Genomic DNA, 18694 nt, shown 5'->3' with positions numbered 1-18694 from the left:
CAAACGCTATGCATATATCAAAAGCTGTGAAGGCTGCTGTCACCTGTCTAAAACTGGTGAAATACTATCTAAAAAGAATAGTGACATGAAAAATGGTCTAAACTATATTAAATGGAAAAAAAAGCAAGTCAAAATATGTCTGTACGACCCCATCTTTACAAATAAAAATTTATCTATCAATCTACTTATTTAGAAAAGCAACTAGAAAAAGTGTGTTAAAATGCTAACAATACTATCTCTAATTTTTATTTTCTTTTTCCTTATATAGCCTATCTAAATTTTCCTTAAAGACACATCTCTTTTTAATAACAATGAACAGTGGTTTTTTCAAAATGAAACTTAAAAGAGTAAAAGATCTACATCAAGACCCCAGATATATATGCTCTAGTTTAAAGAAAGAGAAACTAGTCACTGAAACTTCCAGCAGAGTCAGATGCTGCTGCATGTCATCTGACCTCTCTATGCCTGTTTCCTGATCCATAAAACTGAAATGAAAACAGGGCCTCCCCGACAGAAAATTTAAAAAGATAATCCTGGCACTTAATATGGGCTCCTTTAGTCAAATTTAACCTCCACAGGACAGAGGTGTTTGACTTTTATTCATTCTGTATTCTTTTTAATTTTATTTATTTATTTGTTTTGGCTGTGTTGGGTCTTTGTTTCTGTGCGAGGGCTTTCTCTAGTTGTGGCAAGTGGGGGCCACTCTTCATCGCGGTGCACGGGCCTCTCACTATCACGGCCTCTCTTGTTGCGGAGCACAGGCTCCAGACGCGCAGGCTCAGTAGTTGTGGCTCACGGGCCCAGCTGCTCCGCGGCATGTGGGATCTTCCCAGACCAGGGCTCGAACCCGTGTCCCCTCCATTGGCAGGCAGATTCTCAACCACCGCGCCACCAGGGAAGCCCACATTCTGTATTCTTAGCATTTAGAATAATTCCTGACACACTGAGTAGAGAAGTATAATAAATATCTACTAATAATATTATCTATAGTTATTACAATCTTCCTGTTAACTGTAAAGGCCAAAACTGTAATTTTGTTTCTGCTTACTCCTTTTCCATATTTTCCAAACTGTCTACAATGAGCAAGGATTCAAAATGTAGGGGAAGAAAAACATGCAACACCATTTCTGGTCCTCACAGAAAGTAGCAAGAAATAAAATCTATTTTCAGAAAGGCAGTCACCCTTATCACCTCCAAAGTATTCATTTACCTAGGTAAAAGAAGAACATCTCATTAATTATTTGACTGTTTAAAAAGGTCCAAAAGAAGCACAGACACAAGTCTGCTGGGGTCTCCCTAAGAAAGCAGACAAGGAGTGGCAGCATGTGCACTTAAATGCTTCCTAGGGCTTAACACTTTGGAGAGAACTTTAAAGTAAAACTTGTAAAATGTTTCATATGCACTAAAGGAAGCCAGAAAAAGAAGGTGCTTTAGAAGTGGTAACAGAAGAATGGCCAAGAGATCCTGAGTTGTGAAGAATGGCGGAAGGCGTCAGTCTGCTGAAGTGTAAAGAGCAGGCCTTCAGAGCCAGGAGTCCCCAGTGCAAATCCCAGGCTCTGCCAATTACAAACTGTGACTTCCGGTTAAGTCACTTGACTTCTCTCTCAGATTCGGTTTCCTCTTTTATAGGACAGGGATAATATTGCCTATGTTGCAGGAATAGAAATAACATGTGCAAAGTACCTACAACATAACATTGCTCAGGGGGGGAAAAATAATACACCAGAAAAACATTTTTACTCTTTTGCTTCTACTATAAATCATTTTAAAAGAAACATGAAAGCATCTATCAGTGATGTCAGGCAAAGCTAGAGAAATACCATCCCACATCACAATCATTTCTCATATAACTGTGTTCAAGGGTAACTTAACAGACTCAGCAAAGATTTCAAACAAATCTACCCAAGAAATTGTAAAGCAATGAATTATATTGAATATTTATAATAAGAGTAGCTACCACTTATTGAGTACACTTTAGAGATTATATCATTTAATGAAAACTGGGGAAAGAAAACCAAAACCACCAAAAACTTAAGAGTAAGAGATGATGAATTTAACACGATACCAATCAAAACTCCAGCAGGCTTTACCACCACCCCACCCACCCCACCCCAGCCCCCAGCAAAATGAGCTGATTTTAAAATTCATATGGAAATATACAGAGTGAAGGCAATCTGGAAGAACTAAGAATTTACACTATGAAATATCAAGATCTAAAATATAGCTATTGTAACAAAGAGAGTGTTATATAGGAATAAAAGTAGACAAATTGATCAACAGAACAGCATCCAAACTCAGATTCACACATATGAGTTCACTTGACTGAACACTAAGGCAACACTTCAGTGCAGTGGAGAAAAAATGCTCTTTTCAATAAAAGACCGTATCAACCGGACATCCTTATATTTTGAGCCCCACTCTCTCACCAAGTGGGAAAAAAATCTATTCTAGATAGACTGCAGATCTAAATGTAAAAGGTAAGCTTTTAGAAGAAACCACAGAACATCTTCATGACCTTGGAATAGCTAAAGCTTTCTTAAACAGGACAAAGCAACTGCTAACCAGAAAGAAAAATCTGATAAATTGGATTATAATGAGGAATTTCTCTTCACTGAAAGCACCATTAAGAGACTGAAAAGATTAAAATGTTCTAAAATTTATTTATGGTGATGGTACAACACTGAACTGCATACTTGAAATGGAAGAATTTTATGATATGCAAAATATATCTCAATTTTTTTAAGGAATTAAATTTAAAAGAAAAAAGGCAACCCACAAAGTGAGAGATTGATTATATATCCAGAACTTTAAAAAACAAACAAACCCTCACTTCAAATCAATAAGGAAAGCAAACACACACACACCCCCTGAAAAAAGGTGAAACACTTATACGAGCACTTCACAAAAGAAAATATCCAAATTAAGTTAAAAAATGAAAATTCAACCAAAGTGCTGTCATCTGGAGACAACCATTTGCTTTGGAACACAGGTTGAAAACTATAGATATATAAAAGAAAACTGTCTGAAGCATGCTCTCCAATAGAACTGCTTTTCACATATGTCATAGATATCTTTCCATGTCACTGTAGACCTTTATTTTCATTTTTAATGCCAACAGTTTACATCATCACATAATTTATTTACTCAATCAGGTTAAGTAATGAACATTTAAACTTTTTACTGTCACATGCAACACTGCAATTAACCTTTATGCCTACTTTGAGTAACTGCCTCTTTCGATCAAATTCCTAGGATTGCTGAATCCATGAGAATGTGTATTTAATAAATGGATGTCTGAACAGAATTTAATTTCCTTTGTTTAATCATTTCTTTTCATCAGAATAGACTTCATATGACAAGTTATTAAATCTAATGGTCAATTCTCATTGCTCACATTTCTGGACCTATCAACAAGACTGAGCATTCTCCGCTTCGTGATATACTTCAATCACTTGGCTTCCGGGACTCTGCATCACCTAGTTCATTCACCTACCACAAGAAACGTTAAAGATTTTCAGACAGAAGAAAAATGAAACCAGAAGAAAACTTGATTCTAATGAAGGGATGCAGAGATAAATGAAGAGAAAAATGGTAAAAATGACAGTTTTTATAAAATAATTTTTTTCCTTTTTTAATTTCTTTAAAATCTGATTGACTACCTAAGAAGTTCAAAATGCTGCTGACTGATATTAAACAAACCACAAATAAATGGAAAGGCATCTTTTAGCCATGAATTTCAAGACTTAATATTGTTAAGATGACAATACTACCCAAAGCAATCTATAGATTCAATGCAATCCCTATCAAAATTCCAACAGTGTTTTGCAGATATAGGAAAGCCCATTCTAAAATTCATACAGAATCTCAAGGGACCCCAAATAGCCAAAGTAATCTTGGAAAACAACATTGGCAGCCTCACACTTTCTGATTTCAAAATTTACTACAAAGCTGTAGTACTCGAAACAGCAATGGTACTGGCATAAAGACAGACATACAGACCAATTACAGTAGAGAGCCCAGAAATAAATCCTCACATACAAAGTCAAATGATTTTTTTTTTTTTTTTTTTTTTTTTTTTGCGGTACGCGGGCCTCTCACTGTGGTGGCCTCTCCCGTTGCGGAGCACAGGCTCCGGACGCGCAGGCTCAGTGGTCATGGCTCATGGGCCCAGCCGCTCCACGGCATGTGGGATCTTCCCGGACCGGGGCACGAACCCGTGTCCCCCGCCCGCATCGGCAGGCGGACTCTCAACCACTGCGCCACCAGGGAAGCCCGGTCAAATGATTTTTGACAAAGGTACCAAGATCATTCTATGGGGAAAGAACAGTCTTCTCAACAAACACTATTGGAAAAACTGATATACACATGCCAAAGAATAAAGTTGGGCCCTTACCTGGTAACATATATAAAAATTAACTCAAAATGGGTCAAAGATCCAAATGTAAGAGCCAAAACTACAAAGCTCTTAGAAGAAAAGATAAAGGAAAGGCTTCATGACATTGGATTTGGCAATGATTTCTTGCACATGACACCAAAAGCACAGGCAACAAACGTAAAAATACATAAGTCAGACTATATCAAAATTTAAAACTGCTGTGCATCAAAGAGTACAATCAACAGAGTGAAAAGGCAACCTACGAAATGGGAAAAAATATTTGCAAGTCATATATCTGATAAGGGATTAAGATCCAGAATATATAAAGAACTCCTACAACTAGACAGCAAAAACAAACAAACAAACTGATTCAAAATGGGCAAAAGACTTGAATAGACACTTCTCCAAGAAGATATACCAATGGCCAAAAAGCTTATGAAAAGATACTCAACATCACTAATGATTAAGGAAATGCCAATCAAAACCACTATGAGATATCACCTCACACCTATCAGAATGACTACTATCAAAAAATCAGAAAATAACAAGTGTTGACAAGGATGTGGAGAAACTGGAACCCTTGTACATTGCTGATAGGAATGTAAAATGGTATAGCTGCTATGGATAACTGAATGGTGGTTGCTCAAAAAATTAAAAATAGAATTACCACATGATCCAGCAAGACCACTTCTGGGTCTATATCCAAAATAATTAAAAGAAGGGTCTCAAAGAAATATTTCTACACTTATATTCATATAGCAGCATTATTCACAATAGCCAAAAGGTGGAAACAACCCAAATGTCCATTGAAGAATGAAATGCTAAAGAAAATATGGTATAAATATGCAATAGAATACTATTCAGCCTTAAGAAGAAAGGAAATTCTTATACATGCTGTAACATGGATGAATCTTAAGGACATTATGCTAAGTGAAATAAGTCAGTTATAAAAAGACAAATACTGTACGATTCCACTTATGTGCAGTATTTAGAGCAGTCAGTCATAGAAACAGAAAGTAGAATGGCTGTTTCTGCTTTGCCAGGGGAAATGAGAAGTGGTTATTTAATGAATAGGAAAAAGTTCTCAAGATTGGTTGCAATGCATAACATTGTATAACGTTACTGAACTATATATACTTAAAGTTAAAAATGGTAAAATGTATACTGTGTGTATTTTACCACAATTTTTAAAAAACCTTTTTAATTGTTGACTGAAAATGACTTTACCAATATTTTCTTTCAGTTTTACTGAGATATAACTGACATATAGCAATGGGTAAGTTTAAGTGTACAGCATAATGAGTTGACTTATATACATCATGAAATGATTACCACAATAAGTTTAGTGAAAATCCATTATCTCATACAAAATAAAGGAAAAGAAAAAATATTTTTTCCTTGTGACGAGAACTCTTAGGATTTACTCTCTTAACAACTTTCATATATAACATACAGCAGTGTTAATTATATTAATCATGTTATAATTACATTCCTAGTACTTATTTATCTTATAACTGGCAGTTTGTACCTTTTGACCACATTCTCCCTCTCCATACCCCTGTCTCTGGTAACCACAAATCTGATCATGTTTTCTGTAAGTTTGTTTGTTTGTTTTTAAGTATAACTGACCTACAACACTAAAAATAAATAAACAGCTTCTGAAGTTATGCATTTATACACATACATATGACTCAGTAGTTAAAGCAAAAATAATAACAACATATCATGGAGTTTATAGCCTTTGTAGAAATAAAATGTAAGACAACAATAGCACCAAGGAGGGGAGGAAGGAAGGGGAAGTATTGAATGTATAGATGTAAGTTCTTTCTTCCACATGTGTGAAGCAGTATCTTATCATTTCAAGACAGGCTGTGACAAGTTAAAGGCATGAATTGTAAACCATACAACAACCATTAGAAAAAAAATTAAGCAAAAGAGGTTTAACTAATAAGCCAATGGTAAAGATGAAAATGGAATCACTCAAAAACTAAATCCAAAAGAAGGCAGAAAAAAAGTGTAAAAAGGGAATAAAGAGCAGGTGGGACAAATAGAAAACAAATAACAAGGGGGTAGATTTAACACCAAACATCTTAATAACTAGTTAAATGTAAGTGGTCAAAATACCCCAATTAAAAGACAGAGATTGTGGAATTGGAGATAACTATATGCTATCTACAAGAAACCCACTTTAAACACAAAGGAACACTGGCTAAACCTAAAAGGACAGAAAAAAGATAAATAACATCCAATGACTGACTAATCAAAGGACATCTAAAGTGGCTATGTTATTATTGGACAAAATAGATTTTAGAACAAGGAATGTAACCAGGTATGAAGTGACATATTTTCATAATGTTAAAGGGATCAATTTATTAAAACAATATAATGATCCTAAATGTATATGCCCTTGGCTAACAGTTTTAAAATACATGTGGGGGAGAAAACAATAACATACTCAAAGGAGAAAAAGACAAATCCAAATTTTTATTTGGACACTTCAACACTCCTCTCTTAGTTATGCATACAAGTAGACAGAAAAGAGTAAAGATATGGAGGACGTGAATAACACCATCAGCTAACTTAACCTGACATTTATACAGCACTCTACCCAACAAGGGAACACATTCTTTCCAAGTACAGACCAAACGTTCAACAAGATAAATGCTATTCTAGGCCATAAAACAGGTTTCAATAAATTTAAAAGGACTGAAATCATGCAAAATATGTACTGAGATGACAAAGAATTAATCCAAAATTAATCTAATAGAAAATCCCTAAATGTTTGGAAATTAAACAATGCATTACTAAACAACACATGGGTCAAAAAAGAAATCACAAGGAAAATTAGAAAATACTGTGAACTAAATGAAAACGAAAACTCAACATATTAAACATTGTGGGATATAACTAAAGTGGTGCTTAGTGAGACTGACAGCATTAAATGCATGTATTAGAAAAGAAAAAAATGGTCTTCAAAGCAATAATCTAAGCTTCCACCATAAAAAAAAAAAACAGAAAATTAGTGAATTAAACCCAAAATAAGCAGCAGGAAGGAAATAATAAAGATGAGATCCAAAATTTGTACACTAGAAAACAGAAAAACAATAAGGAAAAAAATCAGTGAAACCAAAAGTCATGTCTTTGAAACAATCAACAAAATTGACAAACTTCTAGCTAGACTGATAAGGAGAAAATTGTATAAGAATCATTTCCGGGCTTCCCTGGTGGCGCAGTGGTTGAGAGTCTGCCTGCCGATGCAGGGGACACGGGTTCGTGCCCCAGTCCGGGAAGATCCCACATGCCGTGGAGCGGCTGGGCCCGTGAGCCATGGCCGCTGAGCCTGCGCGTCCGGAGCCTGTGCTCCGCAACAGGAGAGGCCACAACAGTGAGAGGCCCGTGTACCGCAAACCGCCCCCCCGCAAAAAAGAATCATTTCCAATCTCAGAAATAAAAGTGGGAACATGAATACAGATCCTATAAACATTAAAGGAAAACAAGGGAATATTACAAATTTGTACTAATATATTCCACAACTCAGATGAGAGGGACAAAGTCCTTATAAGATACACAAATACTCACACAAGAAGAAATGGAAAACCTCAATAGCCCTATAGCTATTAAAGAAACTGGTTTCAGTGGTGAATTTTACTTAGTATTTAAGGAAGAAATAGTATCAATTCTATATAAACTCTTCCAAAAAGCAGATGAAAAGGGAACATCCCCAACTATATATATATTTTGTTTGTTTGTTTGTTTTTTGCGGTACGCAGGCCTCTCATAGTTGTGGCCTCTCCCGTTGCAGAGCACAGGTTCCGGACGCGCAGGCTCAGCGGCCATGGCTCACGGGCCTACCTGCTCCGTGGCATGTGGAATCTTCCCGGACCGGGGCACGAACCCGTGACCCCTGCATCGGCAGGCGGACTCTCAACCACTGCACCACCAGGGAAGCCCCCCAACTGTATTTTGAGGTCAGATTACCTTGATAACAAACATCTACCAATGACCAGTCCCTTCCATCAGGAAACTTGCACAAGCCTCTTATATAGCCTCATCCACCAGAGGGCAGACAGCAGAAGCAAGAAGAACTACAATCCTCCAGCCTGTGGAGCAAAAACCACATTCACAAAAAGACCAGATGAAAAGGCAGAGGGATATGTACCAGATGAAGGAACAAGATAAAACCCTAGAAGAACTAAATGAAGTGGAGATAGGCAACCTTCCAGAAAAAGAATTCAGAATAATGATAGTGAAGATGATCCAGGACCTCGGAAAAAGAATGGAGGCAAAGATCAAGAAGATGCAAGAAATGTTTAACAAAGATCTAGAAGAATTAAAGAACACACAAACAAAGATGAACAATACAATAACTGAAATGAGAAACACACTAGAAGGAATCAATAGCTGAATAACTGAGGCAGAAGAACGGATAAGTGACCTGGAAGACAGAATGGTGGAATTCACTGCTGCAGAACAGAATAAAGAAAAAAGAATGAAAAGAAATGAAGACAGCCTAAGAGACCTCTGGGACAACATTAAACTCAACAACATTTGCATTATAGGGGTCCCAGAAGGAGAAGAGAGAGAGAAAGGACCCGAGAAAACATTTGAAGAGATTATAGTTGAAAACTTCCCTAATATGGGAAAGGAAATAGCCACCCAAGCCCAGGAAGTGCAGAGTCCCATACAGAATAAACCCAAGGAGAAACACGCTGAGACACACAGTAATCAAACTGGCAAAAATTAAAGACAAAGAAAAATTATTGAAAGCAGCAAGGGATAAACGACAAAAAACATACAAGGGAACTCCCATAAGGTTAACAGCTTATTTTTCAGCAGAAACTCTACAAGCCAGAAGGGAGTAGCATGATATATTTAAAGTGATGAAAGGGAAGAACCTACAACCAAGATTACTCTACCTGGCAAGGATCTCATTCAGATTCGATGGAGAAATCAAAAGCTTTACAGACAAGCAAAAGCTGAGAGAATTCTGCACCACCGACCAGCTCTACAACAAATGCTAAAGGAACTTCTCTAAGTGGGAAACACAAGAGAAGAAAAGGACCTACAAAAACAAACCCAAAACAATTTAAGAAAATGGTCATAGGAACATACATATCGATAATTACCTTAAAAGTGAATGGATTAAATGCTTCGACCAAAAGACACAGGCTTGCTGAATGAATACAAAAACAAGACCCATATATATGCTGTCTACAAGAGACCCACTTCAGACCTAGGGACACATAAAGACTGAAAGTGAGGGGATGGAAAAAGATATTCCATGCAAATGGAAATCAAAAACAGAGCTGGAGGAGCAATACTCATATCAGATAAAATAGACTTTAAAATGAAGAATGTTACAAGAGATAAAGAAGGACACTACATAATGATCAAGGGATCAATCCAAGAAGATATAACAATTATAAATATATATGCACCCAACATAGGAGCACCTCAATACATAAGGCAACTGCTAACAGCTATCAAAGAGGAAATCGACAGTAACACAATAATAGTGGGGGATTTTAACACCTCACTTACACCAATGGACAGATCATCCAAAATGAAAATAAATAAGGAAACACAAGCTTTAAATGACACAATAGACCAGATAGATTTAATTGATATTTATAGGACATTCCATCCAAAAACAACAGATTACACTTTCTTCTCCAGTGCGCACAGAACATTCTCCAGGATAGATCACATCTTGGGTCACAAATCAAGCCTCAGTAATTTAAGAAAACTGAAATCATATCAAACATCTTTTCTGACCATAACGCTATGAGATTAGAAATGAATTACAGGGGGGCTTCCCTGGTGGCGCAGTGGTTGAGAATCTGCCTGCTAATGCAGGGGACATGGGTTCGAGCCCTGGTCTGGGAGGATCCCACATGGCGCGGAGCAACTGGGCCCATGAGCCACAACTACTGAGCCTGCACGTCTGGAGCCTGTGCTCCGCCAAAAGAGAGAGGCCCGCGCACCGCGATGAAGAGTGGCCCCCGCTTGCCACAACTAGAGAAAGCCCTCGCACAGAAATGAAGATGCAACACAGCAAAAAATAAATAAATTAATTAATAAACTTCTACCCCCAACATCTTCCAAAAAAAAAAAAAGAATTACAGGGAAAAAAATGTAAAAAACAGAAACACACGGAGGCTAAACAATACGTGACTAAAGAACCAAGAGATCACTGAAGATACCAAAGAGGAAATCAAAAAATACCTAGAGACAAATGACAATGAAAACACGATGATCCAAAAGCTATGGGATGCAGCAAAAGCAGTTCTAAGATGGAAGTTTATAGCTATACAAGCCTACCCCAAGAAACAAGAAAAATCTCAAATAAACAATCTAACCTTACACCTAAAGGAACTAGAGAAAGAAGAATAAACAAAACCCAAAGTTAGCAGAAATCATAAAGAGCAGAGCAGAAATAAATGAAATAGAAACAAAGAAAATAATGGCAAAGATCAATAAAACTAAAAGCTGGTTCTTTGAGAAGATAAACAAAATTGATAAACCATTAGCCAGACTCATCAAGAAAAAGAGGGAGAGGACTCAAATCAATAAAATTAGAAATGAAAAAGGAGAAGTTACAACAGACACCACAGAAATACAAAGCATCCTAAGAGACTACTACAAGCAACTCTATGCCAATAAAACAGACAACCTGGAAGAAATGGACAAATTCTTAGAAAGGTATAACCTTCCAAGACTGAACCAGGAAGAAATAGAAAATATGAACAGACCAATCATAAGTAATGAAATTGAAACTGTGATTAAAAATCTTCCAACAAACAAAAAGTCCAGGACCAGATGGCTTCCCAGGTGAATTCTATCAAACATTTAGAGAAGAGCTAACACCCATCCTTCTCAAACTCTTCCAAAAAAATGCAGAGGAAGGAACACTCCCAAACTCATTCTATGAGGCCACCATCACCCTGCTACCAACACCAGACAAAGATACTAAAAAAAAATTAATATACAGACCAATACCACTGATGAATACTGATGCAAAAATCCTCAACAAAATACTAACAAGCAGAATCCAACAACACATTAAAGGGATCATACACCATGATCAAGTGAGATTTATCCCAGGGATGCAAGGATTCTTCAGTATACAGAAATCAATCAATGTGATACATTATATTAACAAATTGAAGAAAAACCATATGATCATCTCAATAGATGGAGAAAAAGCTTTTGACAAAAGTCAACACCCATTTATGATAAAAACTCTCCAGAAAGTGGGCATAGAGGGAACCTACCTCAACATAATAAAGGCCATATACAACAAAACCACAGCAAACATCATTCTCAATGGTGAAAAACTGAAAGCATTTCCTCTAAGATCAGGAACAAGACAAGGGTGTCCACTCTCGCCACAATGATTCAACATAGTTTTGGAAGTCCTAGCCATGGCAATCAGAGAAGAAAAAGAAATAAAAGGACTACAAATTGTAAAAGAAGAAGTAAAACTGTCACTGTTTGTGGATGACATGATACTATACACAGAGAATCCTGAAGCTGCCACCAGAAAACTACTAGAGCTCATCAATGAATCTGGCAAAGTTGCAGGATACAAAATTAATGCACAGAAGTCTCTTGCATTCCTATACACTAATGATGAAAAAATCTGTAGGAGAAATTAAGGAAACACTCCCATTTACCACTGCAACAAAAAGAATAAAATACCTAGGAATAAACCTACCTAGGGAGACAAAAGACCTGTATGCAGAAAACTATAAGACACTGATGAAAGAAATTAAAGATGATATAAACAGATGGAGAGATATACCAAGTTCTTGGATTGGAAGAATCAATATTGTGAAAATGACTGTACTACCCAAAGCAATCTACAGATTCAATGCAATCCCTATCAAATTACCAATGGCATTTTTTACAGAAGTAGAACAAAAAACCTTAAAATTTGTATGGAGATACAAAAGACCCCAAATAGCCAAAGTGGTCTTGAGGGAAAAAAACCGAGCTGGAGGAATCAGACTCCCTGACTTCAGACTATACTACGAAGCTACAGTAATCAAGACAATATGGTACTGTCACAAAAACAGAAATATAGATCAATGGAACAGGATAGAAAGCCCAGAGATAAACCCACACACCTATGGTCAACTAATCTATGACAAAGGAGGCAAGGATATACAATGGAGAAAAGACAGTCTCTTCAATAAGTGGTGCTGGGAAAACTGGACAGCTACATGTTAAAGAATGGAATTAGAACACTCCCTAACACCATACACAAAAATAAACTCAAAATGGATTAGAGACCTAAATGTAAGACAAGATACTATAAAACTCTTAGAGGAAAACACAGGAAGAACACTCTTTGACATAAATCACAGCCAGATCTTTTTTGGTCCACCTCCTAGAGTAATGGAAATAAAAACAAAAATAAACAAATGGGACCTAATGAAATTTCAAAGCTTTTGCACAGCTAAGGAAACCATAAACAAGACAAAAAGACAACCCTCAGAATGGGAAAAAAATATTTGCAAATGAATCAATGGACAAAGGATTAATCTCCAAAATATATAAACAGCTCATGCAGCTCAATATTAAAAAAACAAACAACCCAATCCAAAAATGGGCAGAAGACTTAAATAGACATTTCTCCAAAGAAGACATACAGATGGCCAAGAAGCACATGAAAAGCTGCTCAACACCACTAATTATTAGAGAAATGCAAATCAAAACTACAATGAGGTATCACGTTACACTAGTTAGAATGGGCATCATCAGAAAATCTACAAACAACAAATGCTGGAGAGGGTGTGGAGAATAGGGAACCCTCTTGCATTGTTGGTGGGAATGTAAGTTGATACAGCCGCTATGGAGAACAGTATGGAGGTTCCTTAAAAAAACTAAACATAGGGCTTCCCTGGTGGCGCAGTGGTTGAGAGTTCGCCTGCCGATGCAGGGGACACGGGTTCGTGCCCCGGTCTGGGAAGATCCCACATGCCGCGGAGTGGCTAGGCCCATGAGCCATGGCCGCTGAGCTTGCGCGTCCAGAGCCTGTGCTCCGCAAAGGGAGAGGCCACAACCGTGAGAGGCCTGCATACCGCAACAACAACAAAAAACTAAACATAGAATTACCATATGACTCAGCAATCACACTACTGGGCATATACCCAGGGAAAACCATAATTCAAAAAGACACATGCACCCCAATGTTCACTGCAGCACTATTTACAATAGCCACGTCATGGAAGCAACCTAAATGCCCATCGACAGACAAATGGATAAAGAAGGTGTCGTACATATATACAATGGAATATTACTTAGCCATAAAAAGGAACAAAATGGGGTCATTTGTAAGAGGTGGATGGATCTAGAGACTGTCATACAGAGTGAAGTAAGTCAGAAAGAGAAAAACAAATATCATATATTAACGCATATATGTGGAATCTAGAAAAATGGTACAGATGAACCGTTTTGCAGCAGAAATTGAGACACAGATGTAGAGAACAAACGTATGGGCACCAAGGGGGGTAAAGCAGTGGGGGTGTGATGAATTGGGAGATTGGGATTGACATGTATACACTGATGTGTATAAAATGGATGGCTAATAAGAACCTGTATAAGAAAATAAATAAAATTCGAAAAAAAAAATCTATCAATATCACAAGAAAAAGAAAAAAAAAGACCAGTACATGATTGTTGTAGATATTATACTACATTCATCTGAACTGGAAACTTAAAATTGGTGAATTTTATTATATATAAACTACACATGAAAAAAGTTAGCTTTTAAAAAAATTTAATTGCTACACAAAAACAAAAACTTTCCCACAAAGCAAACTCAAGCCCTAAATGTCTTTACTGATAAATACTATCAAACATTTAAGGAAGAAATAACAGTAATCTTTCCCAAACTCTTTTTAGGTATAGAGAGGTTAATTCATTTTATTAGGCTAATCATAATGCTAAAACCTGAGAAAAGACATTATCAAAAAAGGAAGTATTGACCAATTACCTTCAGGTAAAAAGATTAAAATACCCTCAACCGAATATTAACAGATCAAATATAAAATTATATAAAAATGATAATACCTCATGATCAGCTGGGGCTTTCCCAGAATTAAAGATTAGCTGAACATTCAAAAAAATCAATGTAATACACCATATTAAGAGAATAAGAAAAGTTATATGATGATTTCAATAGATGCATTTAGGGCATATAACAAAATTCAAAACGCACTCATGATTAAAAACTCTCATGTAACTTCCTCAATGTGATAAAGGACATATTTTTAAAACCTATAGCTAATATCATACTTAATGGTCAAAAATGAAACACTTTCCACTGTACTCAAAACAAAAGTAGAATATCCATTGTCACACTTCTATTCAATACAAATTTCACTAGTTATAGCCAGTGCAATAAGTCAAGAAAAGAAATAAAAAACATAAATATCAGAAAGCATCCAGATGGCATGAGTACCTAGACAGAAAATCTGAAGAGTGTACAAAACAAAACAAGTAGAATATGCAATGTTGGCAAAGTCACAGGATAAAAAAAATAAAAAGAACGAACGAACCTACACAAAACTCAAGCCCTCAGCATAAGCAGAAGGAATAGAAAATAAGCAGAAAAAGAAATACTTAGATCCTAGGATGCCCATATGTTCCTACCATAAGCCTTCATGAAGAGCAAGAGTAGTCCAGGATAACTGTGCAAAAGAAAAAAAAGAGGGAAACAAGCAGCAGACTGAAGACTGACATAAAATCCCATTAAGTGTGAAAATACTGAGAAAGAGTTTTGATAGGTCAGAGTTGATTACAAATTTGGGACTCAAAAGAGGATTCGAGATGCAAAGAAATAGTCTTCCAGGCACCACTCTTTAAGGAAAAAAAGTGTAAAAGGAAAGGTAAACAGAGGGAGCACTTCAACTTGATAAAGAACATCTACAAAAAACCCATAGCTGACATCATACCTAATGGTAAAAAACTTGAAGTTTTCATGCTAAGGAACAATGCAAGGATGTCCCCTCTCATCACTGTTTTTCAACATTGTAGTGGGAGTCCTAGCTAATGCAATATGACACAACAAGGAAATAAAAAGAATACATATCGGGAAGGAAGAAAACTATCTTTGTTCACAGATGCCATCATCATCTATGTAGAAAAAACAACAACAAAAATGACCCCCAAACTCCTGGAACTAGTAATCAATTGTAGCAAGGTTGCAGAATGCAAGGTTAATATAAAGTCAATCACATTTCATATATACCAGCAATGAACAAGTGGAATTTAAAATTAAGAATACATTACCATTTACATTAGGACCCCATCAAAATGAAGTATTTAGGTATAAAGTTAACAAAATATGCATAAGATCTATACGAGGAAAACTATAAAACTCTGACGAAAGATATTAAAGAACGAAATAAAGGAGATATTCCAAGTTCATAGATGGTAAGACTCATTATTGTCAAGATGTCAGTTCTTCCCACCTTGATCTAAATATTCAATGCAATCCCAATCAAAATTCCAGCAAGTTATGACTCTCAAACAAGCTAATTCTCAAGTTTACATGAAGAGGTAAAAGATCTAGAATAGAGAACACAATGTTAAAGGAACAGAAGAAAGTCAAAGAACTGACACTTCCTAACTTCAGGAATTACTATAAAGTAACACTAATCAAGATAGTGTGTGGTATTGCTGAAAGAACAGACAAACAGATCAAGAAAACAGGAGAGCCCAGAAACAGACCCATATAATCAGCTGATCTTTGACAGAGAAGCAAAGGCGATATAATGGAGCAAAGATAATCTTTTCAACAAACGGTACTGGAATAACATAGGAGAAAATCTAGGTGACCTTGGGTATAGTGATGACTTTTTAGATACAACACCAAAGGCACAGCCCATGAAAGAAATAATTGACAAGCTGGACTTCATTAAAATTAAAAACTTCTGCTCTGTGAAAGACAATATCAAAAGAGAATTTAAAAAAAAAAGAGAGAGAGAGAGAAGCCACAGATCTGAAAAAAATATTTTCAAAAGACAAATCTGATAAAGGATGTTAGCCAAAATAATACCAAAAAAACCCTTAAAACTTAATAATAAGATGAACAACGCAAATTTTTACATGGGCAAGACATGAACGGACACCTCACCAAAGAATATATACAAATGGCAGTAAGCATATGAAAAGATGTTCACTTCATATGTCATCATATATCAAATTAAAACAATAGATACCACTACACACCTATCAGAATGGCCAAAATACAAAACATGGACAACACCAAATGCTGGTGAGGATATGGAGCAACAGGAATTCTCATTCACTACTCATGGGAATGCAAAATGGTACAGCTACTTTGGAAATTCAGCAGTTTCTTACAAAACTAAACATACTCTTATCCGATCCAGCAATCACGCTTTTCGGTATTTACCCAAATAAGTTGAAAATTTATGTCCACACAAAAACCTGCTCAGTGATGTTTACAGTGGCTTTATTGATAATAGCCAAAATTTGGAAGCAACCAGGATGTCCTTCCGTAGGTGAATGGATAAACTGTGATATAGCCAGACAATAAAATATTATTTGGCACTAAACAGAAAGGAGCTTTCAAGCCATAAAAAGACATGAAGGAAACTCAGATAAGTATTACTAAGTGAAAAAAGCCAATGTGAAATGGCTACATACTATATGATTCCCGTTATACGACATTCTGGAAAAGGTAAAACTATGGAGACAGTAAAAATAATAGTGGTTGCCAGGGGTTAGGAGGAGAGAGGGAAGAATAGGCAGGGCACAGAGGATTTTTAGGGCAGTGCAACTATTCTGTATGACACTATAATGGTAGATTCATGTTATTATACATGTGTCAAGACCGATGATGACGTAGGTCCATGGATTGTAACAAATATACCACTCGGGTGCAGGATGTCAATAGTGGGGGAGGTTGCGCCTGTGTAAGGACAAGAGATACATGGGTACGCAACAGCCTGAAGTAGGGAAGATGCGTTAGTCAGGGGGAAGGTTCTAGAAAAGTGGCGGCAGTGGCAGCAGCACCGCGTCGCGAGTGGAGGTGCTCCTAGCGATGCTGTTTCCCGAGCTGCGGCAGTTCTCACTACAGCGCCAGGATGCGTCCGGTTCGTGTTCGTCCGCGGAGATCTCTCTCATCTCGCTCGGTTGCGGCCAATCGCGCTGAAGCAACTGAGTCCGCGATGGAGAGAGAAAAGGAACAATTCCGTAAACTCTTTACTGTGGCTTGAGCTTTGAAACTACAGAAGAAAGTATGAGGAACTACTACGAGCAATGGGGAAAACTTACAGACTGTGTGGTAACGAGGGATCCTGCAAGCAAAAGATCAAGAGGATTTGGTTTTGTAACTTTTTCATCCATGGCTGAGGTTGATGCTGCCATGGCTGCAAGACCTCATTCAATTGATGGGAGAGTAGTTGAGCCAAAACGTGCTGTTGCAAGAGAGGACTCTGGAAAGCCAGGGGCTCATGTCACTGTGAAGAAGCTATCTGTAGATGGAATTAAAGAAGATACTGAGGAACATCATCTTAGAGATTACTTTGAGGAATATGGAAAAATTGAGACCATTGAGATAATTACGGATAGGCAGTCTGGAAAGAAAAGAGGCTTTGGGTTTGTTACTTTTGATGACTGTGATCCTGTGGATAAGACTGTGTTGCAGAAATACCATACTATCAATGGTCATAATGCAGAAGTAAGAAAGGCTTTCTTTGTCTAGACAAGAAATGCAGGAAGTCCGAAGTTCTAGAAGTGGAAGAGGAGGCCACTTTGGTTCTGGAGATTCTCGTGGTGATGGTGGCGGAAATTTTGGACCAGGACCAGGAAGTAACTTCAGAGGAGGATCTGATGGATATGGAAGTGGTCGTGGATTTGGGGATGGCTATAATGGGTATGGAGGAGGGCCCGGAGGTGGGAATTTTGAAGGTAGCCCTGGTTATGGAGGAGGAAGAGGAGGATATGGTGGTGGAGGACCTGGATATGGCAACCAGGGTGGGGGCTACGGAGGTGGTTATGACAACTATGGAGGAGGAAATTATGGAAGTGGAAATTATAACCAGTAACCTTCTAACTACGAAGAGTTGAGACTTTGGTGGTAGCAGGAACATGGGGGACCATATGGTGGAGGAAACTATGGTCCAGGAGACAGTGGAGGAAGTGGGGGTTATGGCGGGAGAAGCCAATATCGAGCTTCTTCCTATTTACCATGGGCTTCACTGTATAAATAGGAGAGGATGAGAGCCCAGAGGTAACAGAAAAGCTTCAGGTTACCGAACTAACAATGTTAAGGAAACTCTT

At 37.2% G+C, this 18694-nt stretch overlaps 1 protein-coding gene and 1 pseudogene across 8 annotated transcripts in view; one reads left to right on the top strand and one right to left on the bottom strand.

Annotated features, from left to right (window-relative positions):
* The window catches only part of FBXW11 (F-box and WD repeat domain containing 11), a 132556-nt gene that overhangs the window by 54463 nt on the left and 59399 nt on the right, over positions 1–18694 (bottom strand). The window lies entirely within an intron of this gene.
* LOC125964023 (heterogeneous nuclear ribonucleoproteins A2/B1-like) lies at positions 17423–18636 on the top strand (annotated as a pseudogene).

This window comes from Orcinus orca, chromosome 3 (genome assembly GCF_937001465.1).
Source record: "Orcinus orca chromosome 3, mOrcOrc1.1, whole genome shotgun sequence".
NCBI classification, from domain to species: domain Eukaryota; kingdom Metazoa; phylum Chordata; class Mammalia; order Artiodactyla; family Delphinidae; genus Orcinus; species Orcinus orca.
The sequence above is the reverse complement of the archived record's forward strand: the minus strand, read 5'-3'. Positions and strand labels throughout refer to the sequence as shown.